The 20,207-nt window shown below is 25.3% G+C and overlaps 1 long non-coding RNA gene across 2 annotated transcripts in view; it reads right to left on the minus strand.

The window, feature by feature from the left end:
* LOC126301297 (uncharacterized) overlaps positions 1-20,207 on the minus strand; it is a 131,060-nt gene that overhangs the window by 94,961 nt on the left and 15,892 nt on the right. The gene's annotated exons all lie outside the window — the stretch shown is intronic.

The following is a 20,207-nucleotide window of genomic DNA, read 5'->3' on the forward strand; positions in this document are numbered from 1 at the left end:
AAAATTTTAAATCTATTAATTCAGGAAAAAATAAAAGATTCAAATATTTAAAGAAAAAAAAAGAAAAAAACCAAAAACATTACCAAAAAAAAAGAAACGCCCCTATGTATGACCACAACAACTTCTCTATTATATATAATTAAAGATTAATACAGTTATAATAGTTGTTATATTGTTTTCTATTAATGATTGTATTACAATTCATTTTGGTAAGAATCCAAGGAATGGTGGTAGTCCACCTAAAGATAATAAAGATAAGAATATTATGAATTTAATTTCGGTTTTTATATTTCTGGCTGAATAAATTTGATTTATGAAAAATAAATTTATTTGCTTAAATAATAAAACTATAATTAATCTTAATAGTGAGTAAATAATGAAGTATAGTTCTCAGATGTTTTCTCTGACTGTTAATGATCTAATTATTCAACCTAGATGTCTGATTGATGAATATGCTAAAAGTTGTCGTAAGGATGTTTGATTTAAACCTCCTATTGCCCCAATAATAATTCTTAAGATAATAATTGTTCAAGTAAAAGTTCTTAATTGAATACAATAAGATAAGACCATTATTGGGGCGATTTTTTGTCATGTTATTAATGTTAAACAATTATTTCATCTTGATGCTCCTATAACTTCTGGAAATCAGAAATGGAAAGGTGCAGCTCCAATCTTTAATAATAGTCTAGATCTAATTATTATTGATGGGATAAATTCTGTTTCCCATCCCATGGGATATTTTATTTGAATCAGCAAAATTGAAAATAATAATATTGTCGATGCTATTGCTTGGACAATAAAATATTTAATTGATGATTCATTTATTATTATGTTTTTATTTCTTGTTAGGAGCGGAATAAATGAAAGTAAGTTGATCTCAAGTCCTATTCAAACCCCAAATCAGGAATTTGATGAAATGGACAGGATCGTTCCTATCATTAATGTTGATAGGAAGAGAAGTTTTGTAGAGTTGTTGGTCATTAAAAAGGAGAGGATTGATACCTCTATAAATGGGGTATGAACCCATTAGCTTGTTTAGCTTACCTTTTTACATTAAGGTGTATGATGCACGTTAGTTTTTGATACTAAAGGAGGTAGTTTAATTCTATCTTATGTAATTTTAATGAAGGTAATTTTATTTACTTTATTTAGCCTATCAAGGTAACCCTTTAATCAGGCACTTCATTTATTTAATATATAAATCGAAAGTTTTTTTTTTGAAATTATTTTATGTATTATTTTGTTTAATTAGGATTAATTTATCCTGCTCATTTTATTTTTTATATATATATATATAATAAATAATTTATATTAATATATTACATTTAATTGAAATTAAAGTATTATAAGTTCATCTTAACATTATCAATTGATTATTTTAATGCAATTATTTACCTAGGATTATAGCTACTTATGTTTTTAGCTTAAAATAGGTTATTATAATATAATATATATAATAATATGTAATTTAATATTTAATATTAATATAATTGGATATAATAAATAAAATTATTAATTTAAATATAAAATATTATAATTAGTATAAATAATTATATTAATTATAATAATATAATTATGTAAATTATCTATAATTAGATTATTTAACTAATATATATGAAAGTTAACTTAATATAAAAAAAAGAATTCATATTAATAACATATTATATTAAATTACATAATTGTATAAAATATATTTATTATATTATTTAATCTTTCATTATTTTTAAGTGAAAAGAAAGATTAAATAAGAAACAATATAATACATTTATTGCTATACATGTTCCATATTAATCTTTAATTATATATAATAGAGAAGTTGTTGTGGTCATACATAGGGGCGTTTCTTTTTTTTTTTGTTAATGTTTGTGGTTTTTTTCTTTTTTTTCTTTAAATATTTGAATCTTTTATTTTTTCCTGAATTAATAGATTTAAAATTTTCTTATTTTTTATTTTTAAAAGTTTTATTCTTGCTTGTTTATTCACTTTTTCTTTGTATTATATGTAAGTTTTGTTAGACTAAATGTTCTTTTTGCAGTAATTTGATTTAATTATCAAGTGATTTTGGATTTAGCAATTGATTTAGTATCGGCATAATTCGTGCCAGCAGCCGCGGTTATACGATTGATACAAGTGAATATTATTGGTTAAAACAGTTGTTTATATTATTAGGGTTGAAATATAAATTTGTAAGGTGAAATGTTAAAATTTATTTGTGGCCCTTTTTATGAATCTGTGAAATTTAAATAATAAACTAGGATTAGATACCCTATTATTTTAAATGTTAATTATATTTACCAGGGTACTATTAGTTAAGGTCTTTAAACCCAAAGAATTTGGCGGTATCTCATTCCATTCAGAGGAACCTACCCCATGATTGATAATACACGATTTACTCTACTTAATTTATTTGTTTGTATATCTCCGTTATCAGAGAATCTTTTTAGAGTTATAATTCTCAAGATTTATAATTATAAAATATTTCAGGTCAAGGTGCAGCTTATAGTTAAGAGAAGGTGGGTTACAATAGATTTTTGTTTATAACGGATTTGATAGTGAAATACTGTTAATGAAGGTGGATTTGATAGTAATTTAATTTATTTAATTTAACTGATATTGGCTCTGAGATATGTACACATCGCCCGTCGCTCTCATTATTGATTATTCTATTTTATTTTAAAGTAGCTTCAATTTAGATGAGATAAGTCGCAACATAGTAGATGTACTGGAAAGTGTATCTAGGAAGAGTTTCAAGATATAACTTATTAGTAAAGTGTTTCATTTACACTGAAAATTTTTCTGTGCAAATCAGGATATCTTCATTATTTATTTTATTATATTTATTTTTTGTTTATTTAATTATTTAATATAAATAATTTTATTGTATTTTTGTCTTAGTATATTTTATAGAATTGATTTTTTAAATTATAGTTTATTGGTGTAATGTAAGTGTTTTATGAAATATTATTTTAAATTTTTTTATGTAGATTTTATTTATTGTACCTTTTGTATCAGGGTTTATCAAAATTTTAGTATTTATTTTACTTGTCTCGATTTGGGTTGATTTATAAATAATTTATAGTTAATGTATCATAATTATTATTAAATTATTTATAGAAATGAGATGTTAATCGTTTCCCAAGATATCTAGTTTCTTAAGAAAAAATTTAATTTTTTAAAGTTATTTGTTTTTATTTAATTTTTTAAGTAAAAATATTAACTTATTTATTCTTTAAGGGATAAGTTTTGAAGTTAATAACCTATAATTTATTTTATAGAAATATAATAGTAAGCTTTAAACCAGCTATCTTTAAGATTACGTTTTAGTTCATTATTTTTTATTTTGATTTTATAAATATTTTAGGTTTTTTATTAAGATTATTAATTTAATTTTAAAATTTTTGTAATAATGATAGAATTAGTATATTTATTTGTATGAAATTTTTACCTTGTGAACTTATTATAAGGAACTAGGCAAAATTGATTTCCGCCTGTTTATCAAAAACATGTCCTCTTGTTTATATTTTGAGGTCTGGCCTGCTCACTGAGCGTATTTTTAAAGAGCCGCGGTATTTTGACCGTGCAAAGGTAGCATAATCATTAGTCTCTTAATTAGTGGCTGGAATGAATGGCTTGACGAGAAATCAACTGTCTCTTAATAAATTTTTGAATTTAACTTTTGAGTCAAAAGGCTTAAATTCTTCTTTAGGACAAGAAGACCCTATAGAGCTTGACATTTTACTTTTATATAGTTTTTTGTTTGTCTTTCTATATTTAATGATGATGTTTTGTTGGGGTGACATGAAGAATAGATAAACTCTTCATTATTATATCATTTATTTATGTTTGTTATTTTGATCCATAATTTATGATCATAAGATTAAGTTACCTTAGGGATAACAGCGTAATTGTTTTTGAGAGCTCATATCGACAAAGCAGATTGCGACCTCGATGTTGGATTAGGAAAAATTTTGGGTGCAGGAGCCCAATGATTAGGTCTGTTCGACCTTTAAATTCTTACATGATCTGAGTTCAGACCGGCGTGAGCCAGGTCGGTTTCTATCCTAAGATTGTTAATCCATATTAGTACGAAAGGACCATATGGTTAAAATATTTTTTGTTATATTGATTAATATTAATTTATTTACTATTTTGACAGATTAATGTGTTGAATTTAGAATTCATTTATGTAGATTTTTTCTACAAATAGTATTGACACTTTATGATTCATTTATATTTATTTTGAATTTTCTTTTATTGGTTATTTGTGTTTTAATTAGTGTTGCCTTTTTAACTTTATTAGAGCGTAAGGTTTTAGGTTATATTCAGATTCGAAAGGGTCCAAATAAGGTAGGTTTTGTTGGAATTCCTCAGCCATTTAGAGATGCTATTAAGTTAATTTGTAAGGAGCAGCCAATTCCTATTATATCTAATTACCTACTTTATTATTTTTCCCCTGTTTTTAATTTAATGATTTCTTTAGCCGTTTGAGTAATTTTTCCTTATTTAACTTATATGTGTTCTTTTTCTTATGGATTTTTATTTTTTTATGTTGTACTAGATTAGGTGTTTATACTGTTATAATTGCTGGTTGATCTTCTAATTCAAATTATTCATTATTAGGTTCTCTTCGTTCTGTTGCTCAAACAATTTCTTATGAAGTTAGTTTAGCTTTAATTTTATTGTCTTTAATTATTTTAATTGGTAGTTTTAATATGTTTGATTTTATAAACTATCAGCTTTATTGTTGATTTATTATTATTTCTTTTCCTTTAGCTTTAGCTTGTTTTGCTTCTTGCTTAGCTGAAACTAATCGTACTCCTTTTGATTTTGCTGAAGGGGAATCTGAGTTAGTTTCAGGATTTAATATTGAGTATGGTGCGGGTGGTTTTACTTTAATTTTTTTAGCTGAATATACTAGAATTGTCTTCATAAGAATGTTATTGGCTTTAATTTTTTTGGGCGGCGATTTTTATTCTTTTATATTTTTTATTAAGCTTGCTATTATATCTTTTGGTTTTATTTGGGTTCGTGGAACATTACCACGGTTCCGTTATGATAAATTAATGTACTTAGCTTGAAAAAGTTTTTTACCTTTATCTTTGAATTTTTTTATTTTCTTTGTTGGTTTAAAGATTCTATTTATCTCATTTGTTTAGTGAAATTTTTTGAGAAAAGTTAATAGAACAGTTAAACTTCTAATTTTATGTTTTCAAAACATATGCTTTTCCTAAGCTAATTAACTTTATTCCTTAATTAATTTATCTCATGCATTTGCGACATGGACATTAATTAAGAAATATGTGAAGTAAATAATTGTTAAGATTTGACCTGTTATAATATAAGGTTCTTCAACAGGTCGTTTACCAATTCACGTTAGTAAGCATACAACAACTACTATAATTCAGAATAAAATTTGATTAATAGGGTAAAATTGAATGCCTCGGAATGGTGTTTTATTATAAAATGGTAAAATTATTAAGATTCTAATTGATAAAAATAATGCAATAACACCTCCTAACTTATTAGGGATAGATCGTAGAATTGCATATGCAAATAGGAAATATCATTCTGGTTGAATGTGAACTGGTGTTACTAATGGGTTGGCAGGTACAAAGTTATCTGGATCTCCTAATAGGTAAGGATTAATTAAACATAGTATAATTAATAATGATGTTATTATTACAAATGTAATAGAATCCTTAAAGGTAAAGTATGGATGGAATGGAATTTTTTCAATATCTCCATTTAGTCCAAGAGGATTATTAGATCCTGTTTGGTGAAGAAAAAATAAATGAATTGCTGCTATAGCAGCAATAATAAATGGTAATACAAAATGGAATGTGAAGAATCGATTTAATGTTGCATTATCAACAGCGAATCCTCCTCATACTCATTGGACTCAATCTGTTCCTAAGTATGGGATTGCTGATAATAAATTAGTAATTACTGTTGCACCTCAAAAAGATATTTGGCCTCAGGGTAAGACATATCCTATAAATGCAGTTGCTATAACTAAAAATAAAATCACTGTACCAATTATTCAGGTATGTATATATATATAAGATCCATAGTAAATTCCCCGTCCTACATGTAAGTAAATACAAATAAAAAATATAGATGCTCCATTTGCGTGTAAAGTTCGGATAATTCAACCATTATTTACGTCTCGGCAGATGTGTACTACACTACTGAATGCTATTTCAATATTTGATGTATAATGTATAGCTAAAAATAGTCCAGTTACGATTTGAATTACCAAAAATAACCCTAATAGGGATCCAAAATTTCATCAAAATGAAATATTTGTTGGGGCAGGTAAGTCAATTAAAGAGTTATTAATAATTTTAATTAAAGGATGTCTTAATCGTAAGGGTTTATTCATTAGTAATTATCTTATTTTACGAATAGGTCCCTGATTAATATTGGTGATTTTAACAACTGCTAGTAGTGCTAAAAATAAATAAATTATTATTATTATTGTAATAATGAATGTTGGTCTATTATATAATTTTTCTAAAGATATTGTTATTTCTTGATAATTGATTGAATTATCAATATTTATAGTTTCGGTGTTTTTGAAAAAGTCTATAAATATAGATATATCTAGAATAATTAATATTAATATGATAAATACTCACATTATTAATGTAATAATTATAGTGATTGATTTAGGCTGAAATATTTCGTTTGATGCAATTCTTGTAATGTAAATAAATAATACTAGTATACCACCAAGAAATGTTAAAAATAAAATATATGATAATCAATATCTTTCTATTATTGTTCCTGTTATTAATCCAACTAGGAAGGTTTGAAGCATAATAAAAAGCATTATTGATATTGGGTGTCTTAATTTAATCTATAATTATATTATTTAACTAATATATATGAAAGTTAACTTAATATAAAAAAAAGAATTCATATTAATAACATATTATATTAAATTACATAATTGTATAAAATATATTTATTATATTATTTAATCTTTCTTTATTTTTTAGTGAAAAGAAAGATTAAATAAGAAACAATATAATACATTTATTGCTATACATGTTCCATATTAATCTTTAATTATATATAATAGAGAAGTTGTTGTGGTCATACATAGGGGCGTTTCTTTTTTTTTGTTAATGTTTGTGGTTTTTTTCTTTTTTTTTCTTTAAATATTTGAATCTTTTATTTTTTCCTGAATTGATAGATTTAAAATTTTCTTATTTTTTATTTTTAAAAGTTTTATTCTTGCTTGTTTATTCACTTTTTCTTTGTATTATATGTAAGTTTTGTTACACTAAATGTTCTTTTTGCAGTAATTTGATTTAATTATCAAGTGATTTTGGATTTAGCAATTGATTTAGTATCGGCATAATTCGTGCCAGCAGCCGCGGTTATACGATTGATACAAGTGAATATTATTGGTTAAAACAGTTGTTTATATTATTAGGGTTGAAATATAAATTTGTAAGGTGAAATGTTAAAATTTATTTGTGGCCCTTTTTATGAATCTGTGAAATTTAAATAATAAACTAGGATTAGATACCCTATTATTTTTAATGTTAATTATATTTACCAGGGTACTATTAGTTAAGGTCTTTAAACCCAAAGAATTTGGCGGTATCTCATTCCATTCAGAGGAACCTACCCCATGATTGATAATACACGATTTACTCTACTTAATTTATCTGTTTGTATATCTCCGTTATCAGAGAATATTTTTAGAGTTATAATTCTCAAGATTTATAATTATAAAATATTTCAGGTCAAGGTGCAGCTTATAGTTAAGAGGAGGTGGGTTACAATAGATTTTTGTTTATAACGGATTTGATAGTGAAATACTGTTAATGAAGGTGGATTTGATAGTAATTTAATTTATTTAATTTAACTGATATTGGCTCTGAGATGTGTACACATCGCCCGTCGCTCTCATTATTGATTATTCTATTTTATTTTAAAGTAGCTTCAATTTAGATGAGATAAGTCGTAACATAGTAGATGTACTGGAAAGTGTATCTAGGAAGAGTTTCAAGATATAACTTATTAGTAAAGTGTTTCATTTACACTGAAAATTTTTCTGTGCAAATCAGGATATCTTGATTATTTATTTTATTATATTTATTTTTTGTTTATTTAATTATTAAATGTAAATAATTTTATTGTATTTTTGTCTTAGTATATTTTATAGAATTGATTTTTTAAATTATAGTTTATTGGTAATGTAAGTGTTTTATGAAATATTATTTTAAATTTTTTTAAGTAGATTTTATTTATTGTACCTTTTGTATCAGGGTTTATCAAAATTTTAGTATTTATTTTACTTGTCTCGATTTGGGTTGATTTATAAATAATTTATAGTTAATGTATCATAATTATTATTAAATTATTTATAGAAATGAGATGTTAATCGTTTCCCAAGATATCTAGTTTCATAAGAAAAAATTTAATTTTTTAAAGTTATTTGTTTTTATTTAATTTTTTAAGTAAAAATATTAACTTATTTATTCTTTAAGGGATAAGCTTTGAAGTTAATAACCTATAATTTATTTTATAGAAATATAATAGTAAGCTTTAAACCAGCTATCTTTAAGATTACGTTTTAGTTCATTATTTTTTATTTTGATTTTATAAATATTTTAGGTTTTTTATTAAGATTATTAATTTAATTTTAAAATTTTTGTAATAATGATAGAATTAGTATATTTATTTGTATGAAATTTTTACCTTGTGAACTTATTATAAGGAACTAGGCAAAATTGATTTCCGCCTGTTTATCAAAAACATGTCCTCTTGTTTATATTTTGAGGTCTGGCCTGCTAAGCAGCGTATTTTTAAAGAGCCGCGGTATTTTGACCGTGCAAAGGTAGCATAATCATTAGTCTCTTAATTAGTGGCTGGAATGAATGGCTTGACGAGAAATCAACTGTCTCTTAATAAATTTTTGAATTTAACTTTTGAGTCAAAAGGCTTAAATTCTTCTTTAGGACGAGAAGACCCTATAGAGCTTGACATTTTACTTTTATATAGTTTTTTGTTTGTCTTTCTATATTTAATGATGATGTTTTGTTGGGGTGACATGAAGAATAGATAAACTCTTCATTATTATATCATTTATTTATGTTTGTTATTTTGATCCATAATTTATGATCATAAGATTAAGTTACCTTAGGGATAACAGCGTAATTGTTTTTGAGAGCTCATATCGACAAAGCAGATTGCGACCTCGATGTTGGATTAAGAAAAATTTTGGGTGCAGGAGCCCAATGATTAGGTCTGTTCGACCTTTAAATTCTTACATGATCTGAGTTCAGACCGGCGTGAGCCAGGTCGGTTGCTATCCTAAGATTGTTAATCCATATTAGTACGAAAGGACCATATGGTTAAAATATTTTTTGTTATATTGATTAATATTAATTTATTTACTATTTTGACAGATTAATGTGTTGAATTTAGAATTCATTTAAGTAGATTTTTTCTACAAATAGTATTGATACTTTATGATTTATTTATATTTATTTTGAATTTTCTTTTATTGGTTATTTGTGTTTTAATTAGTGTTGCCTTTTTAACTTTATTAGAGCGTAAGGTTTTAGGTTATATTCAGATTCGAAAGGGTCCAAATAAGGTAGGTTTTGTTGGAATTCCTCAGCCATTTAGAGATGCTATTAAGTTAATTTGTAAGGAGCAGCCAATTCCTATTATATCTAATTACCTACTTTATTATTTTTCCCCTGTTTTTAATTTAATGATTTCTTTAGCCGTTTGAGTAATTTTTCCTTATTTAACTTATATGTGTTCTTTTTCTTATGGATTTTTATTTTTTTTATGTTGTACTAGATTAGGTGTTTATACTGTTATAATTGCTGGTTGATCTCCTAATTCAAATTATTCATTATTAGGTTCTCTTCGTTCTGTTGCTCAAACAATTTCTTATGAAGTTAGTTTAGCTTTAATTTTATTGTCTTTAATTATTTTAATTGGTAGTTTTAATATGTTTGATTTTATAAACTATCAGCTTTATTGTTGATTTATTATTATTTCTTTTCCTTTAGCTTTAGCTTGTTTTGCTTCTTGCTTAGCTGAAACTAATCGTACTCCTTTTGATTTTGCTGAAAGGGAATCTGAGTTAGTTTCAGGATTTAATATTGAGTATGGTGCGGGTGGTTTTACTTTAATTTTTTTAGCTGAATATACTAGAATTGTCTTCATAAGAATGTTATTGGCTTTAATTTTTTTGGGCGGTGATTTTTATTCTTTTATATTTTTTATTAAGCTTTCTATTATATCTTTTGGTTTTATTTGGGTTCGTGGAACATTACCACGGTTCCGTTATGATAAATTAATGTACTTAGCTTGAAAAAGTTTTTTACCTTTATCTTTGAATTTTTTTATTTTCTTTGTTGGTTTAAAGATTTTATTTATCTCATTTGTTTAGTGAAATTTTTTGAGAAAAGTTAATAGAAGAGTTAAACTTCTAATTTTATGTTTTCAAAACATATGCTTTTCCTAAGCTAATTAACTTTATTCCTTAATTAATTTATCTCATGCGTTTGCGACATGGACATTAATTAAGAAATATGTGAAGTAAATAATTGTTAAGATTTGACCTGTTATAATATAAGGTTCTTCAACAGGTCGTTTACCAATTCACGTTAGTAATCATACAACAACTACTATAATTCAGAATAAAATTTGATTAATAGGGTAAAATTGAATGCCTCGGAATGGTGTTTTATTATAAAATGGTAAAATTATTAAGATTCTAATTGATAAAAATAATGCAATAACACCTCCTAACTTATTAGGGATAGATTGTAGAATTGCATATGCAAATAGGAAATATCATTCTGGTTGAATGTGAACTGGTGTTACTAATGGGTTGGCAGGTACAAAGTTATCTGGATCTCCTAATAGGTAAGGATTAATTAAACATAGTATAATTAATAATGATGTTATTATTACAAATGTAATAGAATCCTTAAAGGTAAAGTATGGATGGAATGGAATTTTTTCAATATCTCCATTTAGTCCAAGAGGATTATTAGATCCTGTTTGGTGAAGAAAAAATAAATGAATTGCTGCTATAGCAGCAATAATAAATGGTAATACAAAATGGAATGTGAAGAATCGATTTAATGTTGCATTATCAACAGCGAATCCTCCTCATACTCATTGGACTAAATCTGTTCCTAAGTATGGGATTGCTGATAATAAATTAGTAATTACTGTTGCACCTCAAAAAGATATTTGGCCTCAGGGTAAGACATATCCTATAAATGCAGTTGCTATAACTAAAAATAAAATCACTGTACCAATTATTCAGGTATGTATATATATATATAAGATCCATAGTAAATTCCCCGTCCTACATGTAAGTAAATACAAATAAAAAATATAGATGCTCCATTTGCGTGTAAGGTTCGGATAATTCAACCATTATTTACGTCTCGGCAGATGTGTACTACACTACTGAATGCTATTTCAATATTTGATGTATAATGTATAGCTAAAAATAGTCCAGTTACGATTTGAATTACCAAACATAACCCTAATAGGGATCAAAAATTTCATCAAAATGAAATATTTGTTGGGGCAGGTAAGTCAATTAAAGAGTTATTAATAATTTTAATTAAAGGATGTCTTAATCGTAAGGGTTTATTCATTAGTAATTATCTTATTTTACGAATAGGTCCCTGATTAATATTGGTGATTTTAACAACTGCTAGTAGTGCTAAAAATAAATAAATTATTATTATTATTGTAATAATGAATGTTGGTCTATAATATAATTTTTCTAAAGATATTGTTATTTCTTGATAATTGATTGAATTATCAATATTTATAGTTTCGGTGTTTTTGAAAAAGTCTATAAATATAGATATATCTAGAATAATTAATATTAATATGATAAATACTCACATTATTAATGTAATAATTATAGTGATTGATTTAGGCTGAAATATTTCGTTTGATGCAATTCTTGTAATGTAAATAAATAATACTAGTATACCACCAAGAAATGTTAAAAATAAAATATATGATAATCAATATCTTTCTATTATTGTTCCTGTTATTAATCCAACTAGGAAGGTTTGAAGCATAATAAAAAGCATTATTGATATTGGGTGTCTTAATTTAATCTATAATTAAATTATTTAACTAATATATATGAAAGTTAACTTAATATAAAAAAAAGAATTCATATTAATAACATATTATATTAAATTACATAATTGTATAAAATATATTTATTATATTATTTAATCTTTCATTATTTTTAAGTGAAAAGAAAGATTAAATAAGAAACAATATAATACATTTATTGCTATACATGTTCCATATTAATCTTTAATTATATATAATAGAGAAGTTGTTGTGGTCATACATAGGGGCGTTTCTTTTTTTTTTGTTAATGTTTGTGGTCTTTTTCTTTTTTTTCTTTAAATATTTGAATCTTTTATTTTTTCCTGAATTAATAGATTTAAAATTTTCTTATTTTTTATTTTTAAAAGTTTTATTCTTGCTTGTTTATTCACTTTTTCTTTGTATTATATGTAAGTTTTGTTACACTAAATGTTCTTTTTGCAGTAATTTGATTTAATTATCAAGTGATTTTGGATTTAGCAATTGATTTAGTATCGGCATAATTCGTGCCAGCAGCCGCGGTTATACGATTGATACAAGTGAATATTATTGGTTAAAACAGTTGTTTATATTATTAGGGTTGAAATATAAATTTGTAAGGTGAAATGTTAAAATTTATTTGTGGCCCTTTTTATGAATCTGTGAAATTTAAATAATAAACTAGGATTAGATACCCTATTATTTTAAATGTTAATTATATTTACCAGGGTACTATTAGTTAAGGTCTTTAAACCCAAAGAATTTGGCGTATCTCATTCCATTCAGAGGAACCTACCCCATGATTGATAATACACGATTTACTCTACTTAATTTATTTGTTTGTATATCTCCGTTATCAGAGAATCTTTTTAGAGTTATAATTCTCAAGATTTATAATTATAAAATATTTCAGGTCAAGGTGGAGCTTATAGTTAAGAGGAGGTGGGTTACAATAGATTTTTGTTTATAACGGATTTGATAGTGAAATACTGTTAATGAAGGTGGATTTGATAGTAATTTAATTTATTTAATTTAACTGATATTGGCTCTGAGATGTGTACACATCGCCCGTCGCTCTCATTATTGATTATTCTATTTTATTTTAAAGTAGCTTCAATTTAGATGAGATAAGTCGTAACATAGTAGATGTACTGGAACGTGTATCTAGGAAGAGTTTCAAGATATAACTTATTAGTAAAGTGTTTCATTTACACTGAAAATTTTTCTGTGCAAATCAGGATATCTTGATTATTTATTTTATTATATTTATTTTTTGTTTATTTAATTATTTAATATAAATAATTTTATTGTATTTTTGTCTTAGTATATTTTATAGAATTGATTTTTTAAATTATAGTTTATTGGTAATGTGAGTGTTTTATGAAATATTATTTTAAATTTTTTTAAGTAGATTTTATTTATTGTACCTTTTGTATCAGGGTTTATCAAAATTTTAGTATTTATTTTACTTGTCTCGATTTGGGTTGATTTATAAATAATTTATAGTTAATGTATCATAATTATTATTAAATTATTTATAGAAATGAGATGTTAATCGTTTCCCAAGATATCTAGTTTCATAAGAAAAAATTTAATTTTTTAAAGTTATTTGTTTTTATTTAATTTTTTAAGTAAAAATATTAACTTATTTATTCTTTAAGGGATAAGCTTTGAAGTTAATAACCTATAATTTATTTTATAGAAATATAATAGTAAGCTTTAAACCAGCTATCTTTAAGATTACGTTTTAGTTCATTATTTTTTATTTTGATTTTATAAATATTTTAGGTTTTTTATTAAGATTATTAATTTAATTTTAAAATTTTTGTAATAATGATAGAATTAGTATATTTATTTGTATGAAATTTTTACCTTGTGAACTTATTATAAGGAACTAGGCAAAATTGATTTCCGCCTGTTTATCAAAAACATGTCCTCTTGTTTATATTTTGAGGTCTGGCCTGCTCACTGAGCGTATTTTTAAAGAGCCGCGGTATTTTGACCGTGCAAAGGTAGCATAATCATTAGTCTCTTAATTAGTGGCTGGAATGAATGGCTTGACGAGAAATCAACTGTCTCTTAATAAATTTTTGAATTTAACTTTTGAGTCAAAAGGCTTAAATTCTTCTTTAGGACGAGAAGACCCTATAGAGCTTGACATTTTACTTTTATATAGTTTTTTGTTTGTCTTTCTATATTTAATGATGATGTTTTGTTGGGGTGACATGAAGAATAGATAAACTCTTCATTATTATATCATTTATTTATGTTTGTTATTTTGATCCATAATTTATGATCATAAGATTAAGTTACCTTAGGGATAACAGCGTAATTGTTTTTGAGAGCTCATATCGACAAAGCAGATTGCGACCTCGATGTTGGATTAAGAAAAATTTTGGGTGCAGGAGCCCAATGATTAGGTCTGTTCGACCTTTAAATTCTTACATGATCTGAGTTCAGACCGGCGTGAGCCAGGTCGGTTTCTATCCTAAGATTGTTAATCCATATTAGTACGAAAGGACCATATGGTTAAAATATTTTTTGTTATATTGATTAATATTAATTTATTTACTATTTTGACAGATTAATGTGTTGAATTTAGAATTCATTTAAGTAGATTTTTTCTACAAATAGTATTGATACTTTATGATTTATTTATATTTATTTTGAATTTTCTTTTATTGGTTATTTGTGTTTTAATTAGTGTTGCCTTTTTAACTTTATTAGAGCGTAAGGTTTTAGGTTATATTCAGATTCGAAAGGGTCCAAATAAGGTAGGTTTTGTTGGAATTCCTCAGCCATTTAGAGATGCTATTAAGTTAATTTGTAAGGAGCAGCCAATTCCTATTATATCTAATTACCTACTTTATTATTTTTCCCCTGTTTTTAATTTAATGATTTCTTTAGCCGTTTGAGTAATTTTTCCTTATTTAACTTATATGTGTTCTTTTTCTTATGGATTTTTATTTTTTTATGTTGTACTAGATTAGGTGTTTATACTGTTATAATTGCTGGTTGATCTCCTAATTCAAATTATTCATTATTAGGTTCTCTTCGTTCTGTTGCTCAAACAATTTCTTATGAAGTTAGTTTAGCTTTAATTTTATTGTCTTTAATTATTTTAATTGGTAGTTTTAATATGTTTGATTTTATAAACTATCAGCTTTATTGTTGATTTATTATTATTTCTTTTCCTTTAGCTTTAGCTTGTTTTGCTTCTTGCTTAGCTGAAACTAATCGTACTCCTTTTGATTTTGCTGAAAGGGAATCTGAGTTAGTTTCAGGATTTAATATTGAGTATGGTGCGGGTGGTTTTACTTTAATTTTTTTAGCTGAATATACTAGAATTGTCTTCATAAGAATGTTATTGGCTTTAATTTTTTTGGGCGGTGATTTTTATTCTTTTATATTTTTTATTAAGCTTTCTATTATATCTTTTGGTTTTATTTGGGTTCGTGGAACATTACCACGGTTCCGTTATGATAAATTAATGTACTTCGCTTGAAAAAGTTTTTTACCTTTATCTTTGAATTTTTTTATTTTCTTTGTTGGTTTAAAGATTTTATTTATCTCATTTGTTTAGTGAAATTTTTTGAGAAAAGTTAATAGAAGAGTTAAACTTCTAATTTTATGTTTTCAAAACATATGCTTTTCCTAAGCTAATTAACTTTATTCCTTAATTAATTTATCTCATGCGTTTGCGACATGGACATTAATTAAGAAATATGTGAAGTAAATAATTGTTAAGATTTGACCTGTTATAATATAAGGTTCTTCAACAGGTCGTTTACCAATTCACGTTAGTAAGCATACAACAACTACTATAATTCAGAATAAAATTTGATTAATAGGGTAAAATTGAATGCCTCGGAATGGTGTTTTATTATAAAATGGTAAAATTATTAAGATTCTAATTGATAAAAATAATGCAATAACACCTCCTAACTTATTAGGGATAGATCGTAGAATTGCATATGCAAATAGGAAATATCATTCTGGTTGAATGTGAACTGGTGTTACTAATGGGTTGGCAGGTACAAAGTTATCTGGATCTCCTAATAGGTAAGGATTAATTAAACATAGTATAATTAATAATGATGTTATTATTACAAATGTAATAGAATCCTTAAAGGTAAAGTATGGATGGAATGGAATTTTTTCAATATCTCCATTTAGTCCAAGAGGATTATTAGATCCTGTTTGGTGAAGAAAAAATAAATGAATTGCTGCTATAGCAGCAATAATAAATGGTAATACAAAATGGAATGTGAAGAATCGATTTAATGTTGCATTATCAACAGCGAATCCTCCTCATACTCATTGGACTAAATCTGTTCCTAAGTATGGGATTGCTGATAATAAATTAGTAATTACTGTTGCACCTCAAAAAGATATTTGGCCTCAGGGTAAGACATATCCTATAAATGCAGTTGCTATAACTAAAAATAAAATCACTGTACCAATTATTCAGGTATGTATATATATATATAAGATCCATAGTAAATTCCCCGTCCTACATGTAAGTAAATACAAATAAAAAATATAGATGCTCCATTTGCGTGTAAGGTTCGGATAATTCAACCATTATTTACGTCTCGGCAGATGTGTACTACACTACTGAATGCTATTTCAATATTTGATGTATAATGTATAGCTAAAAATAGTCCAGTTACGATTTGAATTACCAAACATAACCCTAATAGGGATCCAAAATTTCATCAAAATGAAATATTTGTTGGGGCAGGTAAGTCAATTAAAGAGTTATTAATAATTTTAATTAAAGGATGTCTTAATCATAAGGGTTTATTCATTAGTAATTATCTTATTTTACGAATAGGTCCCTGATTAATATTGGTGATTTTAACAACTGCTAGTAGTGCTAAAAATAAATAAATTATTATTATTATTGTAATAATGAATGTTGGTCTATTATATAATTTTTCTAAAGATATTGTTATTTCTTGATAATTGATTGAATTATCAATATTTATAGTTTCGGTGTTTTTGAAAAAGTCTATAAATATAGATATATCTAGAATAATTAATATTAATATGATAAATACTCACATTATTAATGTAATAATTATAGTGATTGATTTAGGCTGAAATATTTCGTTTGATGCAATTCTTGTAATGTAAATAAATAATACTAGTATACCACCAAGAAATGTTAAAAATAAAATATATGATAATCAATATCTTTCTATTATTGTTCCTGTTATTAATCCAACTAGGAAGGTTTGAAGGATAATAAAAAGCATTATTGATATTGGGTGTCTTAATTTAATAAAATTAATAATTATTACATTTGATAATGATATAATTATTATTTTGATCATTTCAGGGGTTAGTTTATTTAAAATACCGGTTTTGGGGACCGATGATGGAAGCTTTTCCACCTCTGAAGTTTTAAAAGTGGGGGCTGGACTTATTTCCGGTTTACAAGACCGGCGTTTTTTTTTAAACTATTAAAACTAATGTTTATATTCTCTATTTTTACTTCTTTATTGATTTATTTTGTTGGTGTTTATGTTTTAACTTCTAAACGTAAACATTTATTAATGGTTCTTTTGAGATTAGAATATATTGTTCTTTCTTTATTTATGTTAGTTATTGTTTTTCTTATTGAGTTTGATTATGATTATTTTTTTCCTGTTTTTTTTAGTTTTTTCTGTTTGTGAGGGTGCTTTAGGTCTTTCTATTTTAGTTTCAATAATTCGTTCTCATGGTAATGATTTTTTTAATTCTTTTGGTTTATCTTTATGTTAAAGTATTTATTTATAACTATTTTTTTGATCCCTCTTTGTTTATTAAATAATTGTTGATGGTTGGTTCATTCTTTAATGTTTCTGTCGGGTTTTGTTTTTATAATTTGTGTTTATTCATATGCTGATTTGAATATAATTAGATATTATTTTGGTATTGATTATTTTTCTTTTAGTTTAATTTTACTTAGTTTTTGGATTTGTTCTTTAATAATCACTGCTAGAGGTTCAGTTTATTTAAGTTCATATCATTCTAATTTTTTTGTTTTTATGGTTTTGATTTTAATAATTATGCTTTATTGTTCATTTGCTAGATTAAGTCTTCTTTCTTTTTATATTTTTTTTGAGGCTAGATTAGTTCCTACTTTACTTTTAATTTTGGGTTGGGGTTATCAACCTGAGCGTTTGCAGGCTGGTGTTTATTTAATTTTTTATACTTTGGTTGCTAGATTACCTTTATTATTAGTTTTATTTAAGGTTTATGATTTTTCTAATACTTTATATTTTCCTTTATTGGTTGATTTTGGTTCTTATTATTTTATGTTTTATGTATTTATAATTTTGGCTTTTTTAGTTGAGATACCTATGTTTTTGGTTCATTTATGACTTCCTAAGGCTCATGTAGAGGCCCCTATTTCAGGTAGAATAATTCTTGCTGGTGTTTTATTAAAGTTAGGTGGTTATGGTATTTTTCGTGTTATAAAGGTTATTTCTTATTTGGGTTTAAAGTTTAATTATTTTTGATTGTCTTTAGGTTTATCTGGGGGTGTTATTGTAAGATTTATTTGTTTTCGTCAGGTTGATTTAAAGTCTTTAATTGCATATTCTTCTGTTGCTCATAAAAGAATGGTTATTGGTGGATTGATGACTATGAATTGATGAGGTTGTGTAGGTTCTCTTTCTCTAATGGTTGGTCATGGTTTATGTTCTTCTGGTTTATTTTGTTTATCTAATATTATTTATGAACGTTTAGGTAGACGAAGATTATTAATTAACAAGGGTATAATTAATTTGATGCCAAGAATGGCTTTATGATGATTTCTTTTAAGATCATCAAATATGGCTGCTCCTCCTTCTTTAAATTTGGTAGGTGAAATTAGATTATTAATTAGAATTATATCTTGATCTTCTTTTAGATTCTTTGCGTTGATTTTTTTATCTTTTTTTAGAGCTGTTTATACTTTGTATATATATTCTTATTCTCAGCATGGGAATTATTATTCTGGTGTTTATACTTGTTCTCTTGGTTATTTTCGTGAATATCATCTTTTACTTTTACATTGATTGCCTTTAAATATTCTCTGTTTAAAGGATGAATATTTCTTTGTTTAGTTTGCTTAAGTATTTTAATTAAAAATATTGTTTTGTGGAATCAATGATATGAATTTTTTCATCTTAGGCCGTGAATTTATTTTCTATTTGTTCTTTGAGTTTTTTTTCTTTGTTTATTTCGAGAACTATAATTTTTATGTTAGGTATTTATTATTTAATAATTGATTATAGAGTTTTTGTTGAGTGAGAGCTTTTCAATTTAAATGGTTCTATAGTTGTTATAACTTTAATTTTGGATTGAATATCTCTTATTTTTATATCTTTTGTTATATATATTTCTTCTTTGGTTATTTATTATAGAGAGGATTATATATCTGGTGAAAAGAATATAAATCGTTTTATTATTATTGTTTTAATATTTATTCTTTCTATAGGTTTTTTAATTATTAGTCCTAATTTAATTAGAATTTTATTAGGTTGAGATGGTTTAGGTTTAGTTTCTTATTGTTTAGTTATTTATTATCAAAATGTAAAATCTTATAGTGCTGGTATATTAACTGCACTTTCTAATCGTATTGGTGATGTTGCTATTTTAATTTCTATTGCATGAATGTTAAATTTTGGTGGTTGAAATTATATTTATTATTATGATTTTATTTCTAATTCTTTTGAAATAAAGCTCATTACTATATTAATTGTTTTAGCAGCTATAACTAAGAGAGCTCAGATTCCTTTCTCTTCATGACTTCCTGCTGCTATAGCAGCTCCTACTCCTGTTTCTGCTTTAGTTCATTCTTCTACTCTTGTTACTGCTGGTGTTTATTTATTAATTCGTTTTAGACCAATATTGGATACTTATAATTGTGGTTGATTTTTACTTTTAATTGGTTGTATAACTATATTTATTGCTGGATTGGGCGCTAATTTTGAGTTTGATTTAAAGAAGATTATTGCTCTTTCTACTCTAAGACAACTTGGTTTAATAATAAGAATTTTGGCTATAGGTTATCCAAAGCTTGCATCTTTTCATTTATTGGCTCATGCTTTATTTAAGGC

The sequence above is a fragment of the Schistocerca gregaria genome, unplaced genomic scaffold (genome assembly GCF_023897955.1).
Source record: "Schistocerca gregaria isolate iqSchGreg1 unplaced genomic scaffold, iqSchGreg1.2 ptg000066l, whole genome shotgun sequence".
NCBI classification, from domain to species: Eukaryota; Metazoa; Arthropoda; class Insecta; order Orthoptera; family Acrididae; genus Schistocerca; species Schistocerca gregaria.